The 13,944-nt window shown below is 39.0% G+C and overlaps 1 long non-coding RNA gene across 2 annotated transcripts in view; it reads right to left on the bottom strand.

The window, feature by feature from the left end:
• Positions 1-13,433, bottom strand: part of LOC130186108 (uncharacterized) — a 60,333-nt gene extending 46,900 nt beyond the window's left edge. For both annotated transcript variants that reach the window (XR_008830247.1, XR_008830248.1), the window contains exons 1-2: positions 13,006-13,433; positions 12,730-12,905 (exon numbers count right to left, since the gene is read on the bottom strand). This is a non-coding gene — a long non-coding RNA (uncharacterized LOC130186108). The remainder of the gene's footprint in view (positions 1-12,729; positions 12,906-13,005) is intronic.
• Between the last annotated feature and the right edge of the window lie 511 nt (positions 13,434-13,944).

Raw genomic sequence — 13,944 nt, 5'->3', positions numbered from 1 at the left:
ACACCATAACACACTGAATTTTTTTTGGCATCACTTTCTAATACAGTGGGCATTACTGTGCTGCTATATCAGCCTTCAGTGTAGGAAGTTCACATCTCAGCCACAAGACCATTTGTGAGGTTGGGCACTGAAGTTGAGCGCCAATAGCTGGTTCACAGTCTGTTCCAGTTCATCCTGAAGGTGCTGGATGGGGTTAGTGTCAGAACTCTGCACAGGTCTTTCAAGATCTTCACACAAAATGAAAGAAAACCACTTCTATGGACCACACTTTTACTGTCCTGTTGAAAGAGAAAAGACATGTCCCCAGTGTGGACTGGGCTGCCCACATACCTTTGGCTAGGTACCTGAATTACAGCTTGACTAATGATCAAGCCAGGTTGGTGATAGGTTTCCATTAGGCAAACAAAGATCTGCTTTTATAGCCTACTGCAGCACAGACATACATTTTGTTTGGAGGCATATACACTCATTACCATATGAAAGCAGATGTAAACAGGTGAAGCGGAGGAGGTGGATGAAACAGAGCAGCAGCTGCAGGAGCCTGACAATGGCTGAGTTATGAGTCATTTAAATGTCACGTCAGTGTGTGTAAAATATTGACTTGTTCAACTATTAGGAGAACCAGGTAAAGAAAAACTCCCCAACTTAAACCACTCATTTGAACACAGAGAACCAGAATAAAAAGGGAAATTAGAAAAATAACAGAACTGGAGTCCTCGTTTGGACCAGGGCATATTTATAGCAGCTTAGCACAAAAATGGGAAATTAGGAAATGGCTAACCTCTTCAAACAGCTCCAAAACTGTCAAGTTTATATAATGTGTCTTGTTAACCTGGCTAGCTAGCTACTAATAAATCCTTAATCATCTGGGTTTTGTTCAGAGTTACAAGAATAAGATAGATTTGGAGCCGTCTTAGCAGAAGGCACCTCCAATGGACCTAAGCTAATGGTCTCTCGCTACTTCTTGCGCTAAGCTAGCTCTGTCTGTACTGAACGCACAGGGGTGAGAATAATGTAGATCCTCTTATTTAACTCCCAGTGAAAAAGAAAACAAGAACATTTTCCATAATATCAGCATATTATTTTGAATAAAACTGCTCAAGTACAGGCTTGCAGGCTGATGAATTAACTTAATTGGCATTTTGGACATTCTCCAACCACAGAGTAGAACATCTCATTCTTCTTTGCCCACATCTATGCACCATTTATTTATGCATTTGTGCTGGTCTTGCTTTGTTAAACTGCATGAACATCTGATAGAATGAGCAAACAGTGGAAATACTGTAATCACTACTGCCTACGGGGAGTCAATCAGTCAGCAATTCCTGAACCTAGCATAAGCAGCAGTAGCGGAATTAATCACCTGGAATAAAGTAAGGTCTGCATTTCCCGTATTTCATTTTTCAAAATGACACAAAGAAAACAAGACTAGCTGTGATGATTAAGTACACTGTATATGACACCTAATAAGTCTGAGATCTGATAGATGGTCCGGAGAGAGGGCAGAAAGAGAAACTGTTTTCAACCATGTTTGGTGCTCAACAAACAGCTGCTGGCGTACAATCACAAAACTACAGAATGACGCCAGAAGCAAGTGGATGTCTTCATCCCCGTTATTGCTGTTGAAGTGTTCGACCGTGAGAGCACATCTTTCTCATCTCATCCTCATTCTCTTTCTCGTCCACTGTTTGTTCCTTTAGATACAGGTGTATTATTTTTATCTGCCCTTGGGTAAAATGGCAGCTGCTCCTGTCGGAAGCTGATTTATGATTTACTTCCGTTGTCACCGATGTATATTGGAAAGACACACCCCTCATTCCCAGAGCTGGAGAGCAGACATGTAATTGCTTTTGATAGCAGTGAAATTAAATCTTCGAAACAGCAAATTGTTACAATACAAACATAAACAGTGAACACTATGACGCACTGACACTTAAGTAAATGTTGAGAGAGAAAGAGAGAGAGAACATGCGTGAGTGTGGTTATGTAAGATGTATAAGTGTGTGTATTATGTATTTCATTATCTGCAACTATGTGGGTGTGGGTGTATGTGGGTACGGTCTAAGTACACTTGTTAGTGTATTTACTGGGGTAATTAGATTGGCTCCATGGTTTCATTTCAATTCCATGGTGTGCCTAGACTGGAAGCCAAGAGATGGATTGGTCATGTGACCCCCAGATATATGTATGTATGGACCATATCTTATATGTTGTATATATTTCTCTAAATAAAAAAATAAATGAATAACAAAAAAAACATGAAAAAAGAAAAAGACAGCCACATATGTTATCTGTCTACACAAACACACATTTACATGCACACATACCTGTGCACTTCAAAGCTCATAACTTCAGCAGCTGTTCTCTGCCGATTTGTCCTCTGAATCTGACATGACCTGCTGTCTGCTCAGTGTGACTGTGTGCATGTGAATAAATCAGTTGACTGAACCCCTGTTTAAGTCAAAGCTTTAAAAGGCATCAAAAGGTGGTGAAATAAAACTTAACCTCTCTCTGCAGTGAATGATGCCGCTAATCTGGCCTTTGGTCAAAACACTAGAGGATGAAATGCTTTTTACATCTGTGCGGTGTTAATAATAATTGCATTGTCACACCATGGTTCACCCACACAGGTGTTTTCATTTATATGCCTGATTAGGCCTCCTCTCAGGAGTGGGTGGATGTGCTTGATTGACAACTCTCCCTTTTTTGTTTTGTTAGCGTTCACACAGTAATAACGAGCAGCCGAGTGGGGGAAAAAAAAAAAAAACCTTCACGTCAGCCTCCTAGGTGTAATTCAGAGTCAGAAATATCGGGAATATCTGACAGCTACGCTATCCCCCACTTGGCAAGAACCCAAACCACCCAGATTCAGTCTCAACAGAGGTCTCATTATCCAGTAACTGAAAACACCTGCGCGCAGGGCCTTTTAAGATGAAAGGTTTGGGTAGAAGGCTTTCATAAAGACAGATTTCCGGTGGGAGGGGGCTTTCTCACAAAAAAACACCATACATTAACAGCTATTATTGTAACAGCACAGTAAAGTTTCTGACATTTCAGTCCTGCCACTTTCGATTTAGCAAGGACACCCGGACATGCTCCCATCCATGCAGCACTGACACACCAACACTGAGAATTTACTCCACTGCAGGGGAAAGGTTTGTTTTAAGAAACTTCACTGAGCTCTTTAAACCAGTTTATTTTAGAGAAATCATTGTATTGCTCTTTCTACAGTGGTAAACCCGAGGGTTTGAAAAGTTTAAATTTTTTATAAGAGTGTAAGAATAGATGAAGTAATAGAAAACATAGTGTCATCTGAATGATGAATTCACAGCAACTTCAAACAGGCACGCAGACAAGCAAGCCAGCAGACATGCTGAATTTTCATTGTAAGAAAAGCATGTGTTTTAACTAATAACATTAATGGATGCTCTGTTCTATTCAACAGCCAGAGTAAGCCTTGACAGTGAGCCATCATTTACACGTGCTACTCCCATTGCAACATGTCAATACGTCTTAGCTGTGAAGGTGAAAGTGGAGAAACTGAACACTGGAATGGTTTCAGCCATCCCAATACATAACACACATTTTTCAACCATCTTCTTATGAAAGCATCAAGTTGCTCTGTTTTTTGTGCTTTTTTTATGTGGAGTGCAAAAAGCAGAGCTACCTGCCAACTGTAAAATAACTTTTAATTAATACTTTGTGTGTGTGTTAAATGGCTGGTAATAACGATGGCAAAGGATAGATGTACTTTGTGCTGGGAACATTGAAAACACAGCTTTCAGAAGGTTTTTCATAAGACATAAGGACTACTCTAAGTACATTTTAATTTTTCTGGTTCTGGTCACTTCTGGTTATTGTGCATTTGAATTGTATTTATGACTTCCTGGAGCACACACCAAGACAAACTCCAGTCAATATTTCCTTGAAATGGTAATAAATTATTGACTCCAGAATTTTTTTTTTTTTTTTTCTTTTATAAACGAGACAGCATGACTCATTGAAGTTGCGTTACATAATCAGGTGCTTGCTTTAATTTATGGGGATCTCAGTGGTGTCTCGCCTTTCCGACATAATAAAGGTCTCACGTGTAGAGCATGCATACTACTTTAATAAGATGTGAAGTGTGACTCAAACTGGCTTTTTGAAGCAAGTGCCTGAGGAGAACACTAGAGAGATTCTTCCATTAAAACAGTAAGAAGAAGGCTGATAAACTAACCTGATTATTTTAAGGCCTGAAATCGGTATCACTAAACAGAATTTTAACTCAAGCAGGAATATAGAAGCGGACGAGCGAGTATCGATAAATCTGTGAGAGTGCTGTTGGCTTGACTGAATGATTGATGAAATCTGACCTGCTAGGAGCAACATACATGTCCGCAAATTCACTCACATTCATATGCAGTACATAAAGCCAGCTGACAGAGTAAGGGTTATGTAGGATGTACGATTTAAGGAATGTTGACTCCAGCCAGCGTTTCCCCTTTACATTTTTTTTCAGTTTTAAAGAGTTTCTTTAAAATCCACCAAGCAGTGCTCTTGCAATGTTATTCTGGGTGCGGATTGTTTTTCATAATCACTCCTGTGTTTGTTCTGACAGCAATTCCACTGTCACATCACATGTATGTATGAGAAATTGAGAAAAAAGTAGTTTAGCTTGTATTTGTTTTGTTTTTTCTCTGCTTTAAAATTCTCTGTCAGAGCATCCATCCTCAATTTTAAGCCTTTCCCTCATGAACTCAGAAAAAGAATAAGCAATGGAACAAAAATGAGTCATGCAGACAGGGATTGTGTTTGCTCCATAGTGGACTCGGGTGGGAACAATGCTGAGGGACAGGAAGAAAAAGAAGAAAGGAACAAGCGACTGCCATGACTTCACCTTTTATGTATATATACATACACACACACACACACACAGACACAGACACACACAGACACAGACACACACAGACACACACAGACACACACACACACACACACACACACACACACACACACACACACACACACACACACACACACACACACACACACACACACACACACACACACACACACACACACACACACACACACAAAGGACTGACTAAACAAAATGCTAGAAATCCTTCAAAGGGATCTTGGGTCATGTTGATCTAATGGCTAACACTGCACATAAGTCTAAGTGATGCATTCATGCTGTGAAAATCGTGTCCCACTTTATCCCAAAGATGCTATATCCAGTTGGAATCAAGCCTGTATAAAGAACTAAAGTCCTTGCTGTGTTCTTGAAGCTGCTGCATGCGATGGTTAAAGATATATGTGACCCTACAGGTAGGAATCATTTCATGCATTTGTATTCAGATGATGCTTGGCAGGTAATGACAGGCCCAATCTGTGCTAATAAATCACTGGCTACACTATTATATCACCAACTTCTGGCCTGCACTGTTGACACTAGACAGGATGGATGCAAGAATTCATGCTGTGTGCACCAGACTGTACCACTGCCTCCTGCAGGTTGCAACTTAACAAAATCAGTATTCTTTAGTCATTCAGTTTTTTGGATTCACTTTCCCACAGTAGTCCAGCCAGTCCACACAGCAGGGTTCATCAAAGAGTGTTTCCTGTGATGCCCTTTGGCTTTTTTTTTTTTATATATATATATATATATATATCATTGTTTTACTGAGATGTTATGTAAATAATTCTGACATCTTTAGTCTAAATGTGTCTTGCCATTGTTTGACCGCTCTTTTTAACAGGAGCTTCACAGAATAACAAGTGCAGGATATGTTTTGTTGCAAATTCTGAACTACATAACTTTCAAGTTGCATCCCCTGCTCCAAATCTCTCTCTCTTTCTCTGTCAAGCTCCATCTGTCTCAAGATGATGATTTGAACATCTTAATTATGCTAGAAGTAGGAAGTATGGAGGAATGATTGCATACAACTGAGAGCACAGTTCATAAAGTGTTAGCTATACTTGAACTATAAATAACCATTGTCTCAAGGGCTCCTGACAGTTTTCAGTACAGCACTTGAGTTTTTCATCTCAGTGTTTGAATAGTGTCACTCACTTCCCAATCTTCAGGTTATTAACATGCACATGTCCTCATGATGACACATTAGTCAGAAAATTAAGTGGGACAGCCAAAATGTCTTAGTAACATTTGTTAGTTTTCTAATTCCTCATCTCTCCACCCTCCTCTCTGGGATCCCTCAGGCAGATCTCTAATGATTTTTCGTTGATAAACATTATTAATATACAGTAGTGGCAAGCAATGGCTCATGAATTAACATTCATAGTGGCCCACTTTCTTTCCCTCTATCTTCGCCAGTAGTTTAAACTGAATCTTCTTCTTAAGTTTGACGTGTTCATTAATGATACTGAAATTTAGCAGTATATAGTGTTGTCAAAAATTCAAACAGTGGGACAAAAAAGCAGTACAAGTCTTACAGAATATCTGGCTCTTTGATATAAGAAAAAAAGTTGGTTAGGCTACTAGATAAAAGTATAAAGTTAGAAGTTAACTATGAATCCCTGGGTGCATTTTGCTAAGAAGCATTCATTCACTAAGCTTAAAATTCCAACAGCAAGTGCAATCAAAAGATGAAAACTGTGAACTAAAACTTCCAGCATGTCCCTCCGAATGTCCATTCCCTCTCCAAGCATTTTCTGATCTGAAGCTCCTGTCAGCAGGACAACATTACAGGTCTGAACCCGCCAGAAACATTACAATTCACTGTTGGATTAACAAATCCTTTTTATGATCTGACAATGCTATGGTTAAGGTTGAGTTGGTTTAAGCACAAAAACCACTTGGTTAGGTTTGGAGAAAGATCACGGTTTAGGTTAAAACAAACACTTTGTAAAGGTGTTAGGTTCCTTTGTCACCAGGATTGCAATAACAACCACATGGTTAAGGTAAATGAACAATGGTGGTCGTGGTTGAAATAAAGCAATGTTGACTATCAGCTGGAAACAGGAAATGATCTGAATCTGTTTCCTGTATTAATGTTTGATATTTTGTTTACCCATACATCAACCTCAACATAATCCCTATGGAGATTTTGTCAGGAAGTCACCTGACTTCCTCCTTTCTTCCCAACACAATTACTATTGCCACAAGACAGTCTGTCACCTGAAGCCAAACACATTGCTCTGTGCAACTTGCTGCAATATCATCTATTATTTTCCTTACGTGGACAGTCTCAATGTCAGACAAAGCAGAAAAGCGTAATGTCACCAGACCATAAGCATTTAAGCTGAACTCTCACAGACTTTCATTAATGTCATAAGAGGGATAAATTCTGTGTTAGTGACATGTGTGTTTATACTTGAAAGGGAAAATGTCTTCTTGCTAACTCCTTCAGTATTCAGTTTAAGTAGCTTTTAATGTAACAAGCAATGCATTGTGGGTTATTCCCTTGAGCAAGAGCTGCGTTTGGTTCCGACTTGATGGTCAACATGAACTGCTGGCGACTGCATAAAAAGACATAAAAAGACTGCCATCAACTCAGACACATTCTACTCGTGAAAGTGTCACAATAAAGTCAGACATAATTTCTAACCAGTATGTGTCATTTTAAGTCCAGTGGGTATCACAGTAAATCAATGCTGCATAGCACTGCATTAACTGCAAGATTTATAGAAGGTAAGAACAAGGCTCAAAAAGTCAACCTCAGAACAGCTGGGACATCTGCTAGCACAGGTATAAATATGAGGAACAGGGTAGCACTTGGTGACATCATTGGCTTGGCAGTTCCCTTTGTCAACAAGGTAACTAGACTTCTGGATTGAAGCTTGAACGTTTTTGACGTCTGACAACTTTAAACTGTCTCCACTTAAAGAATTTTTCTAATTGAATGATATTCCTGTTTTTTCTGTTCATGAAAATGTGCCTGCACTAAGAGTGGGGTGAAAAACTGTGGAGCGCGCACAGACAGTACCTTCAATGATAAGCAAACGACAGGCTGGTGTGAATTTAATGACAGGCATAAAAAGAATAAAGAGAAAAGAAGAGATTTATCTATACCTATTAAATCTTAACTTAGTTGTTCCATGCTGTGCTGCTCAGTCAGAACAGCTTCCTGAAATAGCATGGTGGTGATGGATTTACAGGCTGTAGCTGTCTTTTTGAGCGTTAAGACAAACGTGTGCAAGTCTTACAATGCAGCCGACAGGTCCTCTTGAGTCTGAATCCATCAGGTACAGAGGCTAATAATAGTGTTGCCTATGCTTAATGTTGCTGTCACGACTGCTGTCATTTCATTGTTTCATTGCTCCTTCCCTCACAAGGGTGATCCCCAAGTCTGTTATCGCAAACAATGCTGCTTTCAAAATCTGATCAAGTCAAGGTTCCATTTGCATTAATATTAATGACAAGACTGAAGTGCAACTCCTGACTGGTACCTTTATGCTGATTTGTGGCAACAATATGTAATTTGCACAGAGAAAATAATCAATTATACACAAGTTGATCTCCTTGCTATACATACAGCAGGACCTTTCAAGGACAACTCTATTTCTCCACACAACTTTGCTTTTTAAAAATGTAATAAAAATGGCCTGTCATGTAAAGAACATGAATGGATATTGCTAAAGGGTTTTATACGGTATATGTATTCATTATCAATACTAGTTGAGTCACACTTTAAAGTACACTAATAAGATATAACAAGCCCTACTTTGCATGAAATTAGACAATAACTAGAAAAAAAAAATTTTATTGGGCAGTAAAGAAATATGCTACATGTACACCCTAATTAGACACCATACACCTAAATTATGCCGTAATTAGAAACCACATATAATATAATAAAAAACATTTCAGTAAACAGCAAGCATGCTAACACTAACTGAATTGTGGCTCTTGTAAAGTAGCATGATGCTAACTGCCAGTCATATGTTCAGTCATTATTTAGATTTGAAACTAACGCAATCTGCAGTGTGATGCTGCGCTGGAAGGAAGCTTCATCTCCACTACGCTTTGGATGATTAACCCCTTTGTACTATACTTTGACTTCCTGTCCAATATAGAACATTTTATTTATAGTTTTTGTCTACTTTGATACAAATTACAGCTTGTTAGGGCTTATTAGTGTACTGTAAAATATAGTGCAGTCTTGACATCAGTTTCAGTGGATTCACAGAAACATCATTTACTGCCTGTCACAGTTCCTTTTAACTGTAAATAATAATAACATTAAAAGGCTCTTTTACGACATGATGTCGACTTGGTACAGAGACGTGGTTCTTTCAAAATTCTAGAAGCTTTGTGGCCTGGTGCATAAGCCCTTCAAAAGGCAGTAAAATCAGATTCCTTTGTTGAACTAGAGAATTGCCAAGTTCATAGCTGTTAATAAATACACATTGTATTTCATCTGTGCCTAATTTTGTCCCATGGTGTTTGTTGTTTGTTGGTGTTTGACAATGTGGAATTTTCCAACAATATCTCTATTGTCTTTGGGTGTTTTTGTTTGTGTTGGTGTTTCTCTTAAACACATCAAAACCTGTATACAACCCAAATTTGTGTGATGCCTAAGAAATGTACTCATGAGTAGCTGTTTTGTCTTAAAATGCAAATTTCCTTTTATCGCTCATAAAATAGAGAGTGGAGATGTGTTCTAAACCAGAGGAGAGATGTCAACCTCTGTAAATATCTGAAAATGAATATAATCTTTCTGCTTGGGAGAATTAAATTACTTTCAAACTGCACTAGTGGAGGAGAACAGGGAGTAGAGATGAAATACAGACAGTAGCAGAGCCACAGAGGGATCTGAGATTGAGGCTGAGGTGGGAAAAGAGATGAGGGGACAAATTAAGACAGAGAGAGGGAAGGACTGAGGGACTCAAAGATGTATGAACATTGCCTTTCCCATCTTAATCACGGGAACAACTGAATAATTGATAAAGAAAAAGATTAATGGGAAGGGGTTGCTGATGTATATGTCCTAAATTTATAATATCCTTCATTAGATTAAAATTTAAAAATTGTATGCCATTATAACAGCAGTAATTAAAAAATAACAGGGTATATAAATATTTGCCTTCATACAAAATGAGATGGAGATACGAGGTTTTTCTTCCTACGAATACATTTAGACTTTATCTTGTGAGTAGTTTTGGTTTGTTAGTTTTGGTCATTCCAGTAAAGCAGAGTTAGGCACTCAGTTTGTGGCAATTAAAATGCCAAAAACCTAAATTTTATGGATTATTGTTTATTACTTAAACTATCCTCAGCTCTTTTAGTACCATAATTTAAACTATATTGTACTGTGTTAGCTATAACCAGTGGTCCTAAATCTCAAGAAAACAAAAAATATGCCTGGACAAGATTAGGGTCTATTGTGTTTTCGGTTGAGTGGTCGCTTTACTTTAGGGAGAGGCAGGTGAAGTTGAGGTGAGGACACTGTGCGCAGTGTTTGTGTGTGTTATCATTCTACAACTGCAGCGTGTAGGACTCACAGTAGAATAGTAGTCCGCCTGTAGAATTGGCCATTTTCTGTTGATTATGAGACTTCATTGACAGAGTGACTGAGTGACGGGAATAGCTGGGAACCAGTGACACTGTGTGTGAGAAATGACTTGTAATAGGCTATTACGGCACAAGAACCCCTCATCCCCCGCAGTCTACCTGTGGGATCTTTCCCACCACTGGATAGAATACAAAATACAGCGAGAGAGGGAGAGAGGGAGAGAGGGACAGAAAGATTGAGATTGATTGACTGGCACAAAGAGATAAAGATGCCAGGAATCAGAGCTGGACAAAAAGGCTCCAGGGAGATGAGGTGAGTTAGAGGGAGTTAGATGGATCACTTCACCTTTAAAGGGAGAAGAATGAATTTCTCAGCACTGGGCCAGCACATAAGGATAATTCTTGGTCTTATTTACCACCATGTTCACAATGTTCTAAGACCAGGAGGATAAATTCACAAACCTTCCTCATACTGCTGGTGAAATTTAAAAATTCCAGGAAACCCAGGAAGCACTGCAGTCCCTCAGAACCTTTTTTTTTTGTTTGTTTGTTTGTTTGTTTGTTTTTAGTTTGGTTTAGTTCTTTTTTGTTTTTCAAACATGAAGAATATCCGTGGCAATAAAACTGTATGGAATCACTGTAGACCTTGGATTTTTCATTTGATGCTACAGTCAAAGTAAGAGATTTCTTGGGTTATTGTTTTAAAAAAAAAAAAAGGATGTACTCAAGAAACTTTCACACAGTATTAAAGCAATTGTATGTTTTATCTGACTTTAAAGGCGCTACATTCAAGTTTTTGATATTGCTACATTAACAGCTTTGAATACAGGTCACACATTCAGGAACAAACTACGATACCGAGTCATTGCAGCGTCCAGTCTACCCCGAAGAAGTATGTGAAACTTGAGTGACATATTTAGAGCATTCACACACAAGTTAAGAGGCAAAAAGAGCTAGTCCCCCTATAACAAGGTAAACAACTTTCTAACTGAGACATAGCTGACTGTCCACTTGAGCCCAAGACATTTCTGTCAGGAAATTGACCATTTATAACAAATGGGTTGATTTGACAGAAAATGCTCTGAAAGTGGAAAGTCCAGTTCATTTTCTGCATGGATGACGTTGGTGACTGGCAGTTGGAGCAGTTTCAAGACTGAATGAATGAATATGCATAAAACTCTCCTGGTTGAAGCATCAGTACAAGAGAGAAGAATCTGCATCAGAAAAGACATCTACAAGACTAATGTCTTGCTCACCTGTACATAAAATATTACTGCAAATATTATGTTATTCTTACACTACAAGGTGACGAACATGGTATAGTACAGTGAGCCTGCTAAACATCAATATGTAAGTATTGTCATTGTGAGTGCCATGCCAGCACGAGTATATAGCTCAACCTCACAGAGGCACAAGCATGGCCATTGACTCAAAGTTTTGTTTTCTTAAAAAGACAAAGGATCAAGCCGGTGTGTAGAAAAATAGTTAAATGTCAGTCTTGTGATATACTTTGTTGAGAAACATCCACTGACCTTAAAAACTGTTACACTTTGCAGAAGCCAAAGCTAAAAAAGTGTAGGCCTACACTTCTTAGAAAACACATCTGCAGCTTAAATGAATTCACTTTTGGAATCTGGGTCAATTCGGGATGAATTCATCAACTATGATGTGTTTTGTTCACAACTGCAACAACAAAGCATTTTAAAGTCACTACAGCTCTGATTTTTGGCTCTGCCTGCCTAAAGGCGAGGAGAATAGGTATTGTAGTATGTAAAGCCATCCATGATGCAATACTTGCTTTATCTTCCTTTACATTTTTCTACTGTAGCCCACTCACTCACTGAACTTTAGATTCAGAATTGTTGAGATACACACATTGAAACCTGACACACTCTTTTGCATGGGAGGTGCATTGGTGATGGCTAAAATGTAAAATCAGGATGTATCTTCTAGTATAACTTAAAAGTGTATGACTGACTAGGGTGCAGAGAGGCCAGGGTAGCTTGTTTAAAGGCTATACTGTTATTTTGAGCTTTAACCTCCATGCATCAAACTTAAACCAACTATAGCCCTTATTTTTAACCATATAACCATATAACCAAAAAACACCTTATCATCAAAGGAAATTATTTGACTTTTGAACATGAATAAATGTCAAAGCACAAAAGTAAATAAGATAAAATAAGATAAATAAGTTTTCAGTTTATGGTACCAGAACTTCAGGGCGCATGTTGGAGCTCATTTTGAAAAGGAATATTGTCATTACTCACTGTCCGTTGGGAAAAGCAGGAAGATTTTAGTGACCAGCAGTGCAAACCCTCTGTCCAGCGGCTAGCTGGTTAATGTAGAAAACCTGTCCTGAGGCTTGATCCATGTGCAGAAAGCAGTCTTCTCCGTCAGCAACAAGTCCTGAGCACCTACACTGCAGCGGCATGTGTGGCAGTACCTGAAGCACAGTCCAAACGACGCACAAAGTCTAATAAACTTCCGGTCTATTGACTCTATATGTTCATATTATTATTACAGTTTTTTTGATCCATACTCACTCAGAAAGTTAGTGGGGGGAAAAAAAACTTGCTTTCCCACACATGCAGTCAGTCTCTTCTCCTCTAGTCGGACAAGCGAAAGTTATGCTGCTTTCAGACAGAACGCGACTTGACCGCTCGGTTCAGCGCACTGTCCTGCGAACTGGCGGCGGACAGAGCAAAGAACGGGCGGACTTTTCAAAACTTCTAGCGTGACCAGAGATGTATATGAGTGGACACATCCATACTGCAGGAAGCTTCCGGTGTGTTCCGTTGCTTAAAGATGTATCTTTCCTGTGCTCAGAAGAAAGCGTTAGCACTATATTTGCACATAGTGCCTACCTGCAACAAGCCTTCTAACACACCTGACATGCCTACTCTGGTAGAAAAAACAGAGAGGGCTTGTATTTCGGGGTATTCAGAGACACAAAGGATCAGTTTATTCTCCATTTTCATTTGGCGCCATATTTCCATTTCTGTGTTTCAATTGGCTACGCGGTTGGTCGTCACAGCGTGCCGCGGTCAAAGTTCAGACGGCACGCAAACAGTGGTGGCGTGGCGCAAGACATTAGAAATAATGGGCCTCAGGGCGCGGTGGTGCACTTGCCGCGTCCTGTCTGAAAGCAGCATTAATAGCAATAGCTCACGCCTTGTGCACTTGCTACAGCGTTTGTCCTAATTTAGCAACATCACCGACTTCACTCCAAACATAGGGAACTTCGGTACCTTATCAAAAACATACATTTCACCATATTTATGTCCAAATAGAACTTCATACTGAGCCAATATCTCCATATACGAAATATAAAAGGAATGAACTGAAAGGCATATAAAACAAATATATAAACATAATTAGTAGGGCACTACACCACTCACTGTCTTTATTGTTTATTGTTATGCAGCACCAACCTTGCAGTTCTGATTCTGATGTAAAACAAATGGAAAATCATGATTTCATTT

The sequence above is a fragment of the Seriola aureovittata genome, chromosome 18 (assembly GCF_021018895.1).
Source record: "Seriola aureovittata isolate HTS-2021-v1 ecotype China chromosome 18, ASM2101889v1, whole genome shotgun sequence".
Taxonomy (NCBI): Eukaryota; Metazoa; Chordata; class Actinopteri; order Carangiformes; family Carangidae; genus Seriola; species Seriola aureovittata.
The sequence above is the reverse complement of the archived record's forward strand: the minus strand, read 5'-3'. Positions and strand labels throughout refer to the sequence as shown.